This window comes from Hydra viridissima, unplaced genomic scaffold, assembly GCF_058129835.1.
Source record: "Hydra viridissima isolate aposymbiotic clone 2 unplaced genomic scaffold, HvirCarnegie_v1 scaffold_11, whole genome shotgun sequence".
NCBI classification, from domain to species: Eukaryota; Metazoa; Cnidaria; class Hydrozoa; order Anthoathecata; family Hydridae; genus Hydra; species Hydra viridissima.
In genome coordinates, this window is record NW_028324310.1 from 11,335,290 (window position 1) to 11,356,913 (window position 21,624).

At 32.4% G+C, this 21,624-nt stretch overlaps 3 pseudogenes across 2 annotated transcripts in view; 1 reads left to right on the forward strand and 2 right to left on the reverse strand.

The window, feature by feature from the left end:
• The window catches only part of LOC149882164 (AMP deaminase 2-like), a 106,999-nt pseudogene that overhangs the window by 25,493 nt on the left and 59,882 nt on the right, over positions 1-21,624 (reverse strand). The gene's annotated exons all lie outside the window — the stretch shown is intronic.
• Positions 7,981-10,315, reverse strand: LOC149882165 (uncharacterized; annotated as a pseudogene). Its single transcript, XR_016445303.1, has 3 exons — positions 9,547-10,315; positions 9,015-9,308; positions 7,981-8,691 (listed from the first exon to the last, which is right to left on the reverse strand). The product of XR_016445303.1 is annotated as an uncharacterized LOC149882165 (transcript).
• Positions 17,807-18,873, forward strand: LOC149882166 (uncharacterized; annotated as a pseudogene).

Sequence of the window (21,624 nt, forward strand, 5' to 3'; positions counted from 1 at the left end):
GAAAAGATGCAAAGGGGTTAAAAATAAAGTCGTTCAAAAACACATAACTCATCAAGATTATAAAGACTGCTTATTCAGTGGAAATGAAAAGCTTGCAGCTATGAACGTTATCCGATCACATCAGCATAACATTTACACCGAAGAGATCAACAAAGTCGCTCTCAGCGCTAATGACGATAAAAGACACATCTTACAAGACAGAATTCACACGCTAGCCATCGGACACTACAAACTAAAACCCTGTTTTACATTTATGGATTATGATAAACTCTTTGGCTCAGAACACGAGGCAGAGGCAGATGCAAAAAGCTTGATCGCAGAGTGCAGAAAGATTATCGAGGAAAACAAAGAAATTTCAGGTAAGTCAAAAAGCTTGATCGCAGAGTGCAGAAAGATTATCGAGGACACAAAAAGGTAAGTCAACAAAAATAATTGCAGAAAATTAAAAACACGACGTCATCTTGAATTCATTAAGTATTAAAAAAATGTCAATGCGCCATAATTCACAATTCATGATTGCAGAAAATCAGCATGTAGAATTATAAAAATGTCAATGCGGTATTAAGAAAATGTCAATGCGGTATTAAGAAAATGTCAATGCGCCAGAATCGTAAAAATACGACGCCATCTTGAATTCATTAACTATGGAAAACTGTCAATGTAGAATTATAAAAATGTCAATGCGCCAGAATCGGCAAGTCATAGTAGTAGCGTCTTACTTAGCAAACCACATTCCCGTTGTTTAATGTTAAGTGGAGAAAAAAGTAATTCATTTTGGCGCACGTTTTTGTTATAATTGGTTTTACTGTTTATTTAGAAGTTTAAACAAACATTTTGGATTTACACTCTTCCATCTTCTTCTTCTATACTTCTTACTTCAGTAATCTGATTAGTATACCAAACCACTACCAAACCAAGCCATCTTCAAGAAACTATGTCTCTATGGAATTACTTTACCAATCTTGACAGAGAAGAGGATAGCATCTCTGGCTCTGGCGAGTAATAAGTGCAAAGAAGTGATTAATTTCTCAAGGTAGAACCAGTGAAATTAAAGCTCCATACCTTCAACTTCTGAAGTTCCTTGAAATTCAAATTTACATTTTACAAAACAAAAAACTATAAAAACATTTCAATTTACATACAACTCGCATACCTTATGCTTTTAAATCCCGTAACTACTATAAGCGAGCCTTCAGTAATCGTTCAAATCGCCGAAACTAACATTTTAAAAAATCATAGACCAGTTCTTTAACAAAATCATCAGCTCAAAAAGGAAGCACGCATGTTTCCAACTGCAGCTATTTGACTTCACATTCTTCTAAACTCTTACAAGCATTTAAGTCAATTTTCTTTGGATTATCTTGATCAAAATCGCTGTTAGTTGCTGTAAACCACCGTTTATGACTTTTTTAGAACATAACGTATTTATTCCGTCTACGCTGTATGGCATATAGTTCTTTAGTAAAACGATGATGTTTGATTATGGAATCTACAATTATATCCATACCTTGTAGTAGATGAATTAAGAGCAGGCTCGCACCGACAAGCGCACTAATTGATCTGTTTTCTAAAAATATGAGAAATATTTATCCAAAAAGAAAAAAAAAATGAGAAAAATTTGTTTTCAAAATATATGAAAATATAATTTTTCACATCCATGAATACATATTGTTGTTCAATTGTTATCTCTCCCCAATTTGGGTTGACTTTGTGCCCGCACTTGTGTACGCATAGGTAAAGCGCCAGTACAATGCCAAAATTTATTGCTTGAACTGATCCTCGTTTTGATGGATTATGAGTGATAAACTATGAAAGATATATTATAGCCCCTGACGTTACTTAAGGCCGAAATAAGCGACGAGGTTGTGCACATATAGCCCAAGCGACAGGCAGCCTTCCAGATATACACGACTGCTCCACATTTTATTCCGCAACACGCGTTCAATGTAGTCCGACCCAATATATTTTATTAGGCCGACAAACTATACATACCACCAATAGTACTGCAGTTTTGACTTAAATATGTATGCGAAGAGCTAATACTTGCCCCAACCTAAGTGACTTTAGTCAGCTGCTAGCCAAGTACAATGTGCATGAGTGTATTGGTACGGTAACAATCGAGCTAAAGCAGTTGCACAACAGCCGTCTTTCCTGGACTAAAACGTGCTGCGGGCCTCCAGATGTTTATATCAAGGTGGCGTAATCAATGGCGGTTATCGTTTTGCAACTAACTCTGTATGGTCACTAAGAGAGTTAACGACCTTAACATTGTGGTTCGTCAAAGCAACCAAATCTAGTTGTAATGCCATCGACTGCAATCAACTTTTTTGTGTCAAGAAGGCTAAGACTGGTTAAGTTCTGCTCGTAGAGCTTCATCTGGTGACCAAGGTTCTAAGTAGCTGTTTATTTGTGTTTCAACTCTTTGCGTTCGTCGAGACTCTTACTTTAGCAGCTGTGTATTCTTGAAACTCATTCAATGTAGCCACTGGCAAAGAAAAGTACAACTCAGGTAATCCAAGAATCTTAAAAAATGACTTAGTGTTTCTAGTCACAAAGGGGCTTAGTAACTGAACTCTATACGTGAGTTTTGTCTTCAGTCGTTGTGGTGGGTCTTCAGAACCTTATTTATCATGTTAGTTTGTGAGTAACTACATTTTCAGAGTAATACATGCTTTCTAACACATTTATGACTTTCCTCTGGCCTGTTGTCTTTAACTTTTTTTTTAAGACTCTTCGTTTTTTTGTTCCCTTTTGTCCAGCAGGAAACAGTTATTTGTCAGAAACTTGCGTAATTCCTTCTGCATCCTGGTAAGTAATGTCGAAAACTGAGCTGAGCAGACATTTTGAATGAAGTTTGATTCGTAGGAACCCCATCAGGTCAATGAAAAGATTGGCAAAAGACCTTAATGCAATATTAAGTTCTTTTTAGGAGTTTCTCCAAAGTTCTGCTGCAGTTTGTGTGATTCTCTAGAAGATATGTCAGCAAATATTAAAACAGAATTGAAAATAAGGCCTTCAACAGAAATATGACTGATTTGGTAATTTAATTTGGTAAATTATACATACAAGCAAGTTGAATGCCTTGCAGGAGCTTATGCTTGTTTTCTTTTATTATCAAACAGATGAAAAACAGATTACTGAACGACCATCTAATATTTGATTTACTTAATGGGTTGGCATGAGCTTTAACACTGATTGAACACTGACTGCTTATTCTAGCATCTCTGAATCTTCTTTGTTACGGAATTAGTCAACTTTACCTGTTCATGCAAAATGCCTGCATCGATCATTTGCTCTATTTTCTTACTATTCACTCTAGATACCTCATGTCTTTAAGGTTACCCCATTAGTCAAAATTAAAAAGTTTCCTCAAGACTCTTCATGTATTAAAGCTTATATTACTTTTAAGAAAGAAATTGAGTGTTTGGTTGTGTGTTCTATTAATGAGAGAGAATCAACGAATCAGAACAGATGCGTTTGATACAGCAATTAACGTGTTACTTAATCATAATCATATTTTTTTCGCTATCATTGCATCAATCTAAACTAAAAGATCCCCTAATTGAAAAAAGTACTTTTTTTGAATATGTTCGAAATAGGCATTTATCTATTAACAGGGAAGCATTAATGTTTTACGAGAACAAATAAAGATTAAGAACAATAAAATTTATCGGTGACGCCTAGTGTTTTCTCGTTACAGGTTTGATATCGTTTACAGAAAAGGAATAGATAATATCTATCCAGACACTTTTAGTTGTATGTACTCTAGCAATGAACTTGTCTACTCTTTTACCTTAACACAATTCGTTAAGTCACTCAGTTGCTTTAGTTCGTTCTTGCAACCAACTTCTATAATTTGTAGATTCTTTATCTTCATTGGTAAAGATGTCCAAATTTATTCATGAAAAATGTGTAGTTACCAGTAGAACAACTCGGTAAAAGCAGCAGGGAAAAGGTCAAACAGAACGGTACAACGGGATTGCTCTAAAATCATAAATATCAATTTAAAGTATTGGGATGTAATCTTGATTAAAGAGCGAATAGAAGGGAGTGCATGGGGATGCATCCCAATATTTGCTCTTTAACCAACAGTGTTTATAATGAACTCCTCATTAACGACCCTTACGTGCCCAAGTACGCTCTGCTTTAGGAAACTCAATGCAGTCATGGCTCACTAACCTGGCAAGGTGTTACTAAAAAGACATTAAAAATTGGAAGTTTGAACCTGTAGTAAACGCAATATTTCGCTTAGACGATTAATCGTAAACGAAATATTCGTGAAATATTCTGCGGTCGTGCGGTTTATGTAAGTGATGTATTTACAGTACATCACTTACATAAACCGTATGAGACCTTCACTTGATCCCTCCTGAAGATTTACTTCCAACGTCCATCAAAAAAGAAAACGATTTTTTACCTGGACGATTAATCAGTTAAAAATTGAAAATATACAACGGTGGTTATGATGGTGTTGAACATTGGTTTATTAATAATTTTTCTTATTATTGTTTAGAAAGTAAGAAGTTCAAAAGTACCGTGCTGTTTCTTTGTCAATGGTTGAAATTTACAACATTTAGTTTTGTAAAAATGATCAATGTAAATGGAGCCAATCAATACATGCAGGGGGTAATTGACCAGAAGGTAAAAAGCTATTACGGTTTCACATCTGTTTGAGTGTTCTTGTAGTTAATGGTACTGTTTTTTAAAATTGAAAAAGTAATATAGTTTCAAAAGTTCCAAAATTAGTAAAAAAAAAAAAAAAAAATCGCTATAACTTCTATGCGCATGCGCTTACAGCCCTGATACTACGCTAAAAGATGAATTAGTTAGGTAGAAAAGTTTCATGTGAACTTTGGAAAATTTCTGGTGGAAAGTTCCAAAGTTAAACGCAGTGTGTCAACTTTCCGCTGTAGCAAACTAGCCCCGGTCTTCCTTACGAAGTGTTAAGTACTGAACTGCACGCTGCTTTTATTATTATTATATGAAATAATAGTTAAATGAAATATGTTTTGTGCCGCGGAAAGTACTTGTATAATTAAATGCTGCGCCACTTCATCAAATTTAGCAGTTTTTCTCAGAAGAAAAATGCCAATAGAAACTAGAAGCAAGAGTTAAATTTCCTTTGCGCAGAATATATAATGGCTGTGTAGTTATTATTGTTAAGCTGGTTTTATTTACAACAACTATTTTATAAAGTCCAGTTGAATTCGTGTTTTTTTAGAAAGTATCTTTTTATTATTTGTGCACAAATATTAATCTTCAAACATTTCTGATAACTTGGTGGTGAAGAAAAGGTTTTCTACATTTTAAAAAACACTGTTCTCACTTTGAAATTATAGAGAACTTGTCATATGGTGATTAAGGATTTAAAAATAGTAACACTAAATAAAATTAACAATAAGTTTAAAAAAGAATGTCACATTTATGTATGTGTCACAATATTTAAGTTGATAGGATCTGTATATAAAAAAAAACTGTATTTTAAATTGATAAAGATTTTTGAAAGTAAGGTTTGCATTACAGCAGCTAAGATTTCATTTACCTGCTGTTACAAAAACAGATGGAGCTTTTAGAGGGAAATACCATTAAACTTACCCAAATTGTAAGAGATTCAATGATTTAGAACATGTAAGAATGATACATGTTCTAAATCATTGAACTTCTTCAATGATTTAGAACATGTGTCATGATACATCGTTTGGTAGCTCCACCTAATACTCTTGTATCATCTAAGCTTCTTTCGCTAAAAGTCCTTCTATAAAATAACTTTGGGTTGCATTTAAGAAACTTAGTTGAGAAATTGTGAAGAATATCTGTGTAAGAAAAAATTTAAATAGTTGTAACATGAGCAAAGATTCTAAGAGGATAAACAGCAATAATAATATTGAAAATGTTAACAGTAATAATGAATTCACTTCTCCAACAAAGATTTAAAACTTAATCTTTAAAAGTAAAAAACTGAAAATATATTAAAGAAAAAAATAATTAGAAAATGGTTGTTTGTTTATCCATATTTATTATATTGTTTATATTGTTTATTTATTTATTTTTTATTTAAAAAAAACTTAAAACCTAACTTGTCTAAAAAGTCTATGCTTATTTCATTAAGAAGAAAAACAAATTTTTTGATCATTCCAAAGGTCATATTCGGTATGATTGCTTATTAGAAAGTTATTGTGGATTGAATCACTGCTTTCACTTAAATATACCTCACACTATAGAAAATGTGTTAGCTATTTTGTAGAGCATGCTAGCACCCGTGAATTCTCCTACCAGAATTATTAGCATCATGTTTTACTTCTGTAAATGTCGGAATAAATGTTATTGAGGACGGATTATTCGGGAAGTTTTTGTTGTTTTTTTAAAACAAGTAAAGGTTTTGAAATAAAAGAAAAGTAATCTTCTTGAAGTAATCTGCCAAGGACAATTGCCTGAACAAGAATCTCGAGTTTCTTGGCCCAATTTCCCACCAACGTTACACAAAAGTCTTACGCAGAGACTTGAATATGCACTGTATCTTGCAGAGGTGGGCATTTCCGATAAAAATTTCGATATTCCGATATTCCACTAGTGTCGGACTAAGGAAAAAGTATCGGACTATCGGACTAATATATAAATAAGACATCGGACTATTGGACTGATAATATAAGATATCCGATTTTCCAATAACTAACGGACTAAGCAAAAAGTATTGGAATATCGGGCTAAAAAAAATAATCTGACTTTGAATATTGGACGGTCCAAATTCGGTATTTCCGTCTTCCTAATAATTATAAATGTAATAAATTATTTTATTTGAAAAAGTTCAAATTCAAACATTGTGAGGACGACATTTGGGTGTATGTATTTGTTCCGCAGCATTATGTCATATTCTCTTTGCGCCTTTTTCAGTTTTTACTTTGCAACAATCATATTATGGAGATTTTCGAATTAAGAAGATTCAATATATATATATATATATATATATACAGTGGTGGCCAAAAGTCTTGGAACAAAACATTTAATGACCAAAAAAATTTATTTTTGATCTAAAGTATAAATTTTGAAGGTTTTAGGTATATTTTTAAAGAGAATGTTGTTTAAAAAAATACTTAGAACTTATTTATTTTTCTATTTATTTTACTGTTATCGTTTATTATTTTTAGTATAAAAATTTATCATAACATAAAATATGTTGTTCCAAGACTTTTGGCCACCACTGTATATATATATTTCCCAAGACAAAAACGCAAGATAAAAACCAGATGCAGTCGATTATACGAAAAATATAAAAATCACGATTGGATAATTGATGATGAATCTTATTTAGCTTTGAAGCATAGCACCATTTACGGAAACCAAAATTTCTACTCAAGTAACACTGCTTTGAAACCGCCAAGCGTAAAATATGATCCAGTTGAAAAATATGAGCAAAAAGTGTTGGTCTGGATTTGCGTTTCGGCTAAAGGTATTTCTATACCTTTTTTTGTACCTTCTAACCCAGATAGCACATAGACGTTGGCCCAACGTTGGATCAACGTCGAAAAATTCGTTGGCCGATGGTCGGCAACCGACATCGAGCCAACGTGGATTTGATAGTCGGCGCGACGTCGCAACCAACCGTTGGGTTAACGTTGGCCCAACGTCGGATATCGACGTTGGGCGAGCGTCGCATTCTGACGTTGGTCCAACGTATAATTCAAATAATATTAGTTTTACTTGTTTGCAAAAACTTTGATTTTGATTCAAAAGGTGTGCTTATCTTTACAATCAAAAACAAAGTTTTTGCAATCAAATTAAAACTATTTATTTGACTAAAGTGTAACTTTTTTCAACTAAAGGGTAACTGTTTCTTTAAGTAAAGCGTAACAGCTTCTTTGTAATGTTAAATAAAATGTAATGTCCAAATAAGTTTGAATAAAATTTGACGCTGATGAACGAAAATAAAACATTGATTAATGAACCAACTTAAATTAAACAATTACTAAGAGAAAATCAATATTTGTTGTAATAAACATAATTATGTTAAAGTATTTGTACAAATGTTCAAACAAAATAACGTTCTTCTCGACTGCTAAGCATCCTTACGAATCTTGCATCTTTACTTCACTTGAGACTACAACAACGTTCGAATGTTCCTCGTTATACAATTTGATAGAAATCTTTCGTTTTATGAGCTTTAGGCATTGCCATAGCTACTGCTAAAATTATAGGTGTTCATATATTTTTGTGTTTATATATATTATTAGCAAACACTTATCAGTTTCAATTTTTTTACACAAAGTTTCGTCAATAAAGACTTTTCAGAAATCTGGAGGGAGAGGGGAGGACTAATCGCTAATTAGATTTTTGAAAAGTCTTTAAAAGTGATTTCTAATAATTTATTATTGCTTTGTTTTTGTAAGAATAGAGGGGGTGTAACCTCTTCAAATTATCAAAATATCTTTTTTTTTTTTTTGTTAAAATTTATGTATGTACACACACATACACACACGCACACACACACATCAAATACAAAATCTATATTTAAATAATAAAATAGCTAATAACAAACATATGTAAGATATAAGCACTATATACAAATAAAATTTCCGTAAATAAAAACATAAAATATTTTTGATGTATTACCTGCATAAACATGGCGACAAAATATTTTTTTAAAAATAATTAGTACATTTGTTGATATTTCACTTTCATTTTTTAATGCCACATTTTTTAATAAACAGAAAATTATTGAAAAATAGTATCAGTATTTTACTGCAAAAACTAGAAGTAAAATGCTTCAAAATTCTCTTACACAAATAATATATGAATTCCAATCACCATTAAAATGCTGCAAATGCATATAAAATACATTACCGTATCCCTCTTTAACAGCTGTTAAAGAGGGATTTGGTAACAAATGACAAATTACAAAACAAATGCTTCACTAGACATAACTGAAAAAAAAAATTTTAACAAAAGTTTCATTCATTAAATAATGAAACAAAGAAATTTTAAATTAACACACCACTCAGCTAAAGATGCGATAATACCTTTTTCATTAGGATTGCTATCCAGATCACTTTAATTTTTTGAGTCTGATGTGAAATAGCGTTCATCCTGATCATTGTCATAGTAATTATTAAGAATTTGAAAAGGAAAATTATCTTCATCATTGTCAATATCAATCTCATATGAATTGTCATCATAACAAACATTTTCACAATCATTAGAAATACTGCAGGTAGACACATTACTTTTCTGATAACTTTCACCATAAATTTCTTATATATCTTATCAACTTGCTCTCTCACTCTTCTTCTGTTTGTTGCATATGAAGCAGCCATCTAAACTATTAGTATCAGTTAAATTATATTGTATAATATTAGTAGCCTAATATTATAAACCATTATTAATACAAAAAAACAAAATTTAAAAAAAAATTTAACTTGACTACATTAAAAATAAGAAGAGCAAGAGGTGATTTAATTCAATTTTATTTAATAAAATAAGTAAAAATATGGAGAAAGTTAAATGGAATCATCCTCCTAAAATAATTAAATATGCAATAAAAAGAGGTCATACTCAGAAAATGCAAAAGCAGTTCACACATTCTACCACAAGATTTAATGTCTTCACAAACCTAACAGTTAACAATTGGAATAATTAAACAGGAGAGATAATCAACTCTGATAATGTGAATGTCTTCAAAAACAAGTTTGGTTGTTTCAAAAACAAACAAAAGAAAATAAAAATACAAAAAAATAATGAAAAAATGAAAAATAAAATGAACACTTTTCCAAAGCTGTAAAAGTTTAACATCTACAGATGTTAGACTCACCACATTGTATGTGTAGAGCAAAAAATTTATTATTACTATTATTACATTCTAGCATTTTATATCTTTTACAAATTTTACATCCTATCATAAATACATAAACAGTAAATTACTTAAAGTTTTTTTTAGAACATTAAGAAATTTACTATCAATATTGATTAGTCCAAATATTGATTCGTCAATTCAATTTTTATTAAGAAACATATATCTTTTGAATAAAATACAAGTATAAGAGCATAAAATGTAGTCTTAATGCATGATATGGTAGCCTAATAGAAGCTTTATAGCACAATTTTGTAGATTCTCCTGCAATCAGTGCTGCTCTGAGGAGAATTTGGTGAAGCAGCAGAAACTTGCTTCAGGCCATGATAATAAACAGGGTACTCAAGTTCTTGATACAAAATTAAAAAATTCTACTATCTCTAATGTAATATAGAAAAAGTTTATTTACAAATTATGTAGCTACATAATTAGTAAACTACTAGTTTAAAGTTAAATAAACACAAAAATGGAAATAAAGTACCTGTATCTCTCTAACAAACTGGATTCTAACAAAGGGGGTTTCTTTTCACAACCACTTCTTCGCGTGATTCAATCTTTTTTGATTCTTTTAATACCACTTCTTCTCGTGGTTCAACCTTTCTGAGTTCTTTAACGACTACATTTTCTCATGATTCAACCTTTCCGAGTTCTATAACGACCACTTTTCTTCTCGTGATTCAATCTCTTTGTTTTAGAATAATTTCTTTACAACTTCTTTGCATAACCAACAGCTAACTAAAAATGGGATTTTTTTAAGAATGGCGTAAAACTAATTTAACACTAAAACCTGTAACACACTGAACGAATTCAAAAAAGCAAAAATTCAGTCGTATTCGGACGTTGGCCCGACTTTGGTTCGACGTTATTATTTAAGTGATAAAATAAAGCAACGCTTCCGACGCACAGTGGAAAATTGTAGAGCAACAGCATATCATAAATGTTTTTTACTAATGTCGCTACTGTCATTATATTTCAATTTTATTTAATAGTTTAATAGTCAATCATTGCTATAATGCAGGAATTTCACATAATTTTATGCAAAAATAAAAGATTTGAAGCCCTATTGTTTATTACTTTTGCGGATGTTCATTTCAAATCTGTTCGCTTCATCACTTTAAAAGTTAATTTTTTATAAAACTTTCCAGGAATAAGTATAAAGTATTATACATTTTTGAAAGGCTCATGTTATGGAGATTTTAAGAAAATTTTACATTTTTACTTAAATGGTTCAGTTTAGGAGTAATTATTTGAACAATAAAATATATGAAAAAAAATAATATTCTTCAGGTTTACTGAGACTTTTGGTAGTTACCCACGCTTCCCCACGCTTTACATTTAATGTAGTATTGTAGCCTAGGTGTTTATTAAAAACATGTATAAGAATGAGTTGCAGAAACGTGCGGTTTCCGAAATTATCGAGAAGAGAGTGATAAAAGTAAAAAAACAGAAAACCGCTTTTTATCATGGTTTCAAATTTTGTTCATTTATAACAATAGCTTGGTATATGTTTTTTAATTTATTATCAATTTTTTATTAATACCATGGCATTCTTTTATTTTTGCACTCATTTTGTGGTAAATGTACACTGCCAATATATAAAGAGTTGAAACATTTATATCAGTATAACAAATTTACAGTGGAAATTAAACCAACTCGTTTGACTATTGAATATTACTTAAGTTACTTTTGTGACTTGTTAAAATGACAACTTTTAAGTGTTTGAAATGTAAATTATTGCTTTCTGTCAACAATTTTAAAAGAAAATTATCTTTCTTGGGACAACTTGTGTTTATCATTAGTGATATTTAAAGGCACATTATTCCGTCTTTTAATAAACGATGGATTCTGGCGTCACGGAAAAAGGAAGCTTTTTTATCTAAGAACAGTGATTGGTTGGATATTGTGTATCTTTACCTAACTCAGAAGAGGCAATTACCGACTCCACGCCATCTACTTCTTTTGAAAAACGCGGAAGGCCGTGCGTGTCTTATGGAGATTCGTCAGAATCCAGCAAAAAAAGAAAAAATTCCATGTTACTTAAGGAATATGGATTCGAGCATATCTTTAATACATATCTTCAGGCGTTGCATTCAATAGGAGAAGAAGTAGAAGCAAAACTTGTGGAATCATTAAGGATTGCTGATAAAGACAGAAAAAAATTAATATCGAGTTTTATGGAAAACGCAAGCCAGAAAAATATGCTAACGAATGAAGAAGCACTCAGCATGTTTATTAATTTAGATTTAACAAAAACACAATATTTGTACATGAGGAAGGTGACAAATGAACGAAATTGTTCCATATTCCATATTGTAAAATTCAAGAAATTAAACAGACCTGCTATCCACCATCTTCTGCAATAGAAATTACAAACACACATGCGAAAATTCTGGAACTGCAAGATTTATTGGATCACACTGTAGCTAGAATTTTGAACATAGATTCCGTGTACAGTATTAAACTCAAGCATTTACTTTCATACAGTAAATGGGGCTGTGATGGTTCCTCTGGCCAAAGCCAATACAAGTAGAAACTTCCAGAGGAATCTGAACTTTTTTCTGATGCAAATTTGTTTACTAGTTCTTTGGCGCCTATCAATCTAATTGATAAAGTAACTGGCGCAGTTGTTTGGCAAAATCCGGCACCTTCATATGTTCGTTTTTGTCAACCTATATGCATAGAATTTTGCAAAGAGACTTCCAAGAAAACTAAAGCCATTGTAGATGAAGTAAAGAGCCAAATAAATTCTTTGCGTGAAATGTGCAAGAACTTGATGAAGATACTCTGCAGCTTTTGAAAGTCAACGAACTAATTTCAGGAACTGAAAGTCCCTATGTAGTTATGATATAGTACCTTTAAGGTGGTACAAGGGTAAAAAACGGCTATTTTTGATAAAATTTGAAAAATACCAAAATTAATGTTTTGAATTCTTAAACCTACCTATTTCAATATGCGTTTTGCAAAAACGCATATTAAACAAAGACCTTAGAAACGCTTTTTTTCTCGCTAAATCTAAATTTTTCAGAAAAAATAAGTTTTCATAGAAAATAGATAATGGGCTGAAATTTTGCAGGTTTAAAGATGAACATATTACGAATGTTGTCTATGAAGCAAATTTTTGTTATTTTTTATTTAAAACTCATTTTTATCATGCTTTGGTCCCAAACTTCCTTTATATTTATATCTTAAAGTTCGAATGTCAACCTGGTAAAATTAAAAATGTTTTAAAAAATTCTGTTTCATAGAAAACATTCTTAATACATTAAAGAATTCATATTCAAATTTTCAAGAAGTTTTGACTCTTTTTGAGTTAGTTATATTAGATGAAAGAATAAGCAGTTTTGGGGGTAACATAACACTAATAATGCGCATAATTATTGACGTCATCACTAAATTTTTTTTTTGTAGCTACTGTTTTATATATTTTTTTTGTTCATTAATAGAAAAGAGCTAAAGTCTATTAATAGTTTTCAATTTCTTGTTAAAAAGTTACCTTTACCCTGGTACCACCTTAATATACCTATACATTATTTCATAAAAACAACTATTTAAAAATTGTTATTAAGAAACTGTTTTAAATATTTCAATAATTAGTAGGTAAGCACTTTATGTATTTTTCGTCGTTTTTAATAATTTTAAGGTATTTTCATACATTTGTAAAGCATTGTGTTAAAGTGTAAATTAACAAACTGCCAATTATGAAGTTTTTGATTTTTATTTATTTATTTTTAATATTGTATTACATAAAATTCTTATAAAAAGTATTTCATTAGAAGCATCATATACTACTTTACATTTGTGCAAAATTTCAAATCTCTATTTTTAGTAACAAAAAAGTTATCGATTTTTGGTCCGAAACACACCTTTATTTTCCACTGTGCGACGTTGTGCCAACGTTGGCCCAATGTATGTGTGCTAGCTGGGAAGCAATCAATCAAGCAAGAATTAATCCTGAGCGAGTGCATCAAAAAAAGACTTGTTCCTTTCATCAAAGCAAATCAACTAGACGACAATATTTACATATTCTGACCTGACCTAGCAACATCACATTACGCAAAAACTGTAGTGGAGTATTTCAGACAAAATAACATCAATTTTGTTGAAAAGGAAGACAACACTCCCAACGTACCTGAATGCAGGCCTATTGAGGACTTTTGGTCTCAATTGAAAGGAGAAGTATACAAGAACAACTGGCAAGCAGTAACTATTGATCAACTTTGCAATAGAATAAAGTATTGTTTGAATAAGATCGACTTTACTGCCATACAACGCCTTGTAGGATCGGTAAAAGGTCGAATTATTATCGTTTTATTAAATTTTAAATTTCTATTTATAGTTATAGTTATCATTTTTATGATTTTAAGACCTATAATTTTGCACCGTTTTGTTAGACCTTTTGCCTGAGTTATTCTACTGGTAACTACACCTTTTTCATGAATAAAATCTTGGATATCTTTACCCATGAAGGCAAAAAATCTAGAAATCAAAAAAGTTGGTTGCAAGAACGAACTAAAGCAACTGAGTGACTTAACGAACTGTGTAAAAAAAAAAGAAAGAGAAGACAAGCTCATTGCTAGAGTACATACAACTAAAAGTGTCTGGTTAGATATTAACTATTCCTTTTCTGTAAACGATGTCAAAGCTGTAACGAGAAAACTCTAGGCGTCACCGATAAGTTTTATTGTTTTTAATCTTTAATTGTTCTCGTAAGTCATTTATGCTTCCCTGTTAATAGATAAACGCCTATGTCGGACATATTCAAAAAAAGAACATGATTCCTTTTGAATCAGGGGATCTTTTAGTTTAGATTGATGCAATGATAGCGAAAAAACTATCATTTTGATTAAGTAACACATCAATTGCTATATCAGATGCATCTGTTCTCATTCAATAATTCTCTCTCATTAACAGAACACAGAACCGAACGCTCAATATCTTTCTTAAAAGTAATATAAGCTTCAATGCATGAAGAGTCTTAAGGAAATATTTTAAACTTGACTAATAGGATAACCTTAAAGAAATGAGGTATCTAGAGTGAATAGTAAGAATAAAGTTGACTAACTTTGTAACTAAATGATCAAAGCAGGGATTTTACATCAACAGGTAAAGTTGACTGACTTCGTAACCAAGAAGATTCATACATGCTAGAAAAAGCACATTTTTCATAGTTGTAAGTTGAATTCTTCGTTTTAGCAGCCAAAAAGAAGTGGTTGAGGTTATAGCTATGTTGCTCTTGTGTCATTTCCTTTACTTAATTCAGTAATTTTACTTAGGGTATCACAGATTGTAATTTAAATTCTTTCCCTTAATTGATGTTGGTCTAAGATATCAGTTAATTCTTTAATCAGTTTAAAGCTTATTATCACTAAGAGTTAGTGCAACTGAGCGAACTTTGCGGTTCTGATTTTTAATACAACTTGCATTTCTCGCTTATTCATTTTCTAACTATCAAAGTACTGAGTTTACTGAAAACGAAATTTACTGAATGATTTGGAATAACATATACGTCAGAAAAAGGACGATTTTTTATTTTTTTACAAGTTCTTTAAACTTTCATTATCATCCATCAAATAAATTTTTTCAAAAACATAGTTAAAGATAAAAGGGTTTAATAATGTTTAATCAATAAAGCCACCATCTGCTGCGATCATAGCATTAAACTGGACCAGAACTTTGAGAACACTGCTTAGACATTCGACTCTAAGGTTTCAGCCATCTGCTAAATGATGACAGCCTTGAGAGTTGATAATCTCAGGTATTGACCTAAATATACGCCACACCTTTGAATGAGCCTTTTGAAACATTTCAGATTGAGAGCATTTAGACAATCAATAAGCAGAAGCATTTTGGTTCTGACATTTGAATTGGCACTGATGTTCTACTTAAAATTATGCATTAAGAACTTTTGCCAATCTTTTCATTGACCTGATGGGGTTCCTACGAATCAAACCTCATTCAAAATGTCTGTTCAGCTCAGTTTTCGACATTACTTACCAGGATGCAGAAAGAATTACGCAAGTTTCTGACAAATAACTGTTTCCTGCTGGACAAAAGGGAACAAAAAAACGAAGAGTCTTAAAAAAAAAGTTAAAGACAACAGGCCAGAGGAAAGTCATAAATGTGTTAGAAAGCATGTATTACTCTGAAAATGTAGTTACTCACAAACTAACATGATAAATAAGGTTCTGAAGACCCACCACAACGACTGAAGACAAAACTCACGTATAGAGTTCAGTTACTAAGCCCCTTTGTGACTAGAAACACTAAGTCATTTTTTAAGATTCTTGGATTACCTGAGTTGTACTTTTCTTTGCCAGTGGCTACATTGAATGAGTTTCAAGAATACACAGCTGCTAAAGTAAGAGTCTCGACGAACGCAAAGAGTTGAAACACAAATAAACAGCTACTTAGAACCTTGGTCACCAGATGAAGCTCTACGAGCAGAACTTAACCAGTCTTAGCCTTCTTGACACAAAAAAGTTGATTGCAGTCGATGGCATTACAACTAGATTTGGTTGCTTTGACGAACCACAATGTTAAGGTCGTTAACTCTCTTAGTGACCATACAGAGTTAGTTGCAAAACGATAACCGCCATTGATTACGCCACCTTGATATAAACATCTGGAGGCCCGCAGCACGTTTTAGTCCAGGAAAGACGGCTGTTGTGCAACTGCTTTAGCTCGATTGTTACCGTACCAATACACTCATGCACATTGTACTTGGCTAGCAGCTGACTAAAGTCACTTAGGTTGGGGCAAGTATTAGCTCTTCGCATACATATTTAAGTCAAAACTGCAGTACTATTGGTGGTATGTATAGTTTGTCGGCCTAATAAAATATATTGGGTCGGACTACATTGAACGCGTGTTGCGGAATAAAATGTGGAGCAGTCGTGTATATCTGGAAGGCTGCCTGTCGCTTGGGCTATATGTGCACAACCTCGTCGCTTATTTCGGCCTTAAGTAACGTCAGGGGCTATAATATATCTTTCATAGTTTATCACTCATAATCCATCAAAACGAGGATCAGTTCAAGCAATAAATTTTGGCATTGTACTGGCGCTTTACCTATGCGTACACAAGTGCGGGCACAAAGTCAACCCAAATTGGGGAGAGATAACAATTGAACAACAATATGTATTCATGGATGTGAAAAATTATATTTTCATATATTTTGAAAACAAATTTTTCTCATTTTTTTTTTCTTTTTGGATAAATATTTCTCATATTTTTAGAAAACAGATCAATTAGTGCGCTTGTCGGTGCGAGCCTGCTCTTAATTCATCTACTACAAGGTATGGATATAATTGTAGATTCCATAATCAAACATCATCGTTTTACTAAAGAACTATATGCCATACAGCGCACGTAGGAGTATTTGACGATTTTAGCTGGCCAAAATTGGAATTATTAAAAGTGGCCGTACCCACTTAATTACCTACCCTTATTATCTCTCGATAATGGTCGCTTAATGAGCAGTTAATGGTTTGGTTATAAAAGTAGTAATTGGAAGTACACAGTCTAGTTAAATATCCGATCTATAACTGCGTGGTTCATTTTATTTACGAGCGATTTTAGTGGTGTTTATTGAAGCTGTGTACAAGTGTTTACAACAGAAGTTTTACAGTGTTTTATCATGGATGAATCTATGACAGGTATGTGCATTATTTACTCTTACTACCGTTTTGAAATATTAATTACCACAAAAGTTATGTACCATGAAACTTAGCATTTTTTTAACGAATTTTAAAGTAAATTTTGACTTTAAAAGTGAAAAAGTTGTAGTGCGCATTGAAACCCTCTTAGTTTTTTTCGTTTTTCTATGAGTTTATACCACTAGCTATTTAAAAATCTTAATTTCAACTGCCTGTTGATGTCATCTAAATTTTAATCATGTTCTAAGCACATCAAGGTCCAAGATGAATTTTTCAACTTAATTTTTTTTTCTAGATGGGTCATCAGGGATGCAAACAATCTCTCGTTTGGATTTCTACAACAGTATTCAGCAGCAGGAGGCTCCAAATTTCAATGAAAAAATGGACTTAGCTGATCAAAATTTGTTATCAAGAAATCAATATACCGAAGAACTAAAAACAGTATACAAGCGTCAAATGTCGAGGTTGAAAGCTATTTTTAGAAAAATGTGGTCGTCTTCATCCAGAACTCATGAAATATTTATTAAGAAGCATGGCCCTTGGCTGCAAGGGAGTTTCCAAATACCGGGTACCCCATCCACTCCATCATCAGCAGGACGTTTTGTCGATTTTAAAGAACGTTCAAAGAGGAGAAAAACAGAACAGCTCAGGAAAGATGTGGAACCAGAAGCTATTGTTTTTGCAGCTGAAACTTGTTTGACAACAAGTGGCAAAAGAAGTGCTGCAACCGTCCTCAAAGATCTTAAAACATCTCCAAAACGAGCGGGAAAGTATAAAAAAGCCTATCGCAGCAGTCTTGAACCAACAAAAAAATCATTGACACCGTTAGAGGCTCTTTTAATATTTACTGACGCAGGCCTAACAAAATCTCAATATGAAATCGTACGTACAAGTGACAAGAAGCAATGGCCCTGCTACAGTATTTTGGTCAAAGAAAAAAAAACATGCTATCCTGATCCTGATTCGTTCACAGTCACAGAAAGTTTAGCTGAAGTAGACTTACAAAGTCTGTTAAACCATACTGCCGAAAGATTGGTGTTGTATTTAGAAGAAGTTATCAAGACTCTAACGGAAAGTGGGCGTAAACATATGAAATTATTTACGAAATGGGGTTGTGATGGCTCCCAGCAGACACAGTTTAATCAAAAGTTTGAGGATGACTCTAATTCTGATGCCAGTATAATTCAATGCTCAATGGTTCCATTACAGCTAACTTGTGGAGTAAATAAAAAGGTTATCTGGCAAAACCCTACACCATCGTCTCCAAGGTTTTGCAGGCCAATGCGAATTAGGTTCATAAAAGAAACTGCTGATGTAATAGCTGAAGAAATTGCTTACATGGAAAACAAAATTGCAGGCTTGAAACCAACTCAACTTCAAGACATAGCAGTAGAACATGTGATGATGTTAACTATGAATGACGGAAAAGTCATTAACGCAGCAACCACCATTAAATCGACCATGCGATGTTATATTTGTGGAGCAACATCAAGACAATTTAATGATTCGGACAGAACATGTGTTGACTATCAAAGCAGCTACAAATTTGGACCATCCATTCTGCATGCAAGAATACGGTGTTTTGAAAGTCTCCTTCACCTATCATATAAATTGCCTGTAAAAAAATGGCAGAAAAGGCTGAATGAAGATGAGAAGAGACTCATCTCAGATAGGAAAAAGAAAATCCAAGATGAATTCAAGAGCAAAATGGGCATTCTTGTCGACATACCTAAGGTTGGATTTGGGAATACCAATAACGGCAACACAAGCAAGAGATTCTTCAACGACCCGGAAACATCTGCAGATATCACTGGAGTAGACTTCCGTTTAATTTCCAGAATGAAAATTATCCTAGAAGTAATTTCCAGTGGCCACAAGATTGATGTAGAAAAGTTCAGACAGTATACTTTGGATACTGCAAAGCTTTATGTTGAACTATACCCCTGGTGTCCAATGACTCCAACTCTGCATAAAATTTTAGTACATGGTCCTGATATAGTAGAGAATGCGCTTTTGCCAATTGGACAATTGTCGGAAGAGGCTGCCGAAGCCAGAAACAAACATTTTCGGGAGTACAGACTTAGCTATGCTAGAAAATTTTCTAGAAAAGATTGTAACCAAGATATCATCAATAGGTTATTGTTAACATCCGACCCTCAGTTGTCCAGCATTGGGAAAAAGAAACACAAACTTACAAAGCCTTTTTCAAAAGAAGCTGTGGAAATGCTTCTTCCTGGAGAAGTCCAAGATTCCGACACTGAAAACAACGAAAATGAAGAATATTCTGACAATGACGAAGTGGAACCTAATTAAATATCAAAATATAGTATGTTATTTACCATAATAAAGTTTGAAAAATAATAAATCTTTTATTTCCTCAAATCCTATTGAATAGAATAAAATGTAATCCCTAAAGTACCCATCTTTCCCCTATATTGAACGCCACTGGCATGGATTTGTACAGAAAACATTTAATTTACAATTTCTTGTCATATGGTTAAGTTTTCAGCTGTTAAAATGAGAGAAATAATTTTGGCCAGCTAAAATCGTTAAATACTCCTACGTGCAGCGTAGACGGAATAAATACGCTATGTTCTAAAAAAGTCATAAACGGTGGTTTACAGCAACTAACAGCGATTTTGATCAGGATAATCCAAAGAAAATTGACTTAAATGCTTGTAAGAGTTTAGAAGAATGTGAAGTCAAATAGCTGCAGTTGGAAACATGCGTGCTTCCTTTTTGAGCTGATGATTTTGTTAAAGAACTGGTTTATGATTTTTTAAAATGTTAGCTTCGGCGATTTGAACGATTACTGAAGGCTCGCTTATAGTAGTTACGGGATTTAAAAGCATAAGGTATGCGAGTTGTATGTAAATTGAAATGTTTTTATAGTTTTTTGTTTTGTAAAATGTAAATTTGAATTTCAAGGAACTTCAGAAGTTGAAGGTATGGAGCTTTAATTTCACTGGTTCTACCTTGAGACATTAATCACTTCTTTGCACTTATTACTCGCCAGAGCCAGAGATGCTATCCTCTTCTCTGTCAAGATTGGTAAAGTAATTCCATAGAGACATAGTTTCTTGAAGATGGCTTGGTTTGGTAGTGGTTTGGTATACTAATCAGATTACTGAAGTAAGAAGTATAGAAGAAGAAGATGGAAGAGTGTAAATCCAAAATATTTGTTTAAACTTCTAAATAAACAGTAAAACCAATTATAACAAAAAAGTGCGCCAAAATGAATTACTTTTTTCTCCACTTAACATTAAACAACGGGAATGTGGTTTGCTAAGTAAGACGCTCAGCGCATGGAACAAATTTGAACAGTTTTGCACCCTCCTGACGCAAATTCAAAGGTTGTTCTTAAGCGCAGTTTTCGTGTTATTGTAAAAGCATTTAAATTACGTTTTTACACTAGGCCGGGTGAATAAAAAAGAGCAATTGCTTTTACTCAGCGTTTTTGGAGTAATTGCTCAACTTTACGTGAATAAAAATTTAGAGCAATTGCTTTTTTTTCGCGAAATCTTTTACTCATGAGCTTTTACTTAAATGTTTAGCGATTGCTCACATATGAGAAAAGCGCGTGAATAAAAACGCTACAACTAAAGAAACGGCGATCAATTGCTTTTATTTTTATGAGCACCTATATTAGTTGCTTTTTTTTTTTTTTTGATAATTGGACATTGATTTTATTATTTTACTACTATGTTTTACTATTTTTTGACTATTTATGTATATATATATATATATATATATATATATATATATATATATATATATATATATATATATACGTTATGCATTTAGTTATAATTATACTAGCACGTTTTTGACACAATTATTTTTTTGGAATATATTTTTGGCAAAAATGAAGTTGCGCATGATGTCTTCCAAAGTTTTTGTGTGTTTAATTCAATATATATATTGCGCACTCCGTCAACATCAAGAGTAGTCAACAGTAGTCAACAGTAGTCAACAAGCATAGGCGCCGAGTTCACGTGGGCAACAGGGGCTGTGTCCCCCCAGGAAATTTATACTAATAATATATTATCACGGATTATCATGAGGGCGAGATTATCTATTCGCCCCCGAGATAATCCGTGATAATATATTGTTAGTATAAATTTCCTG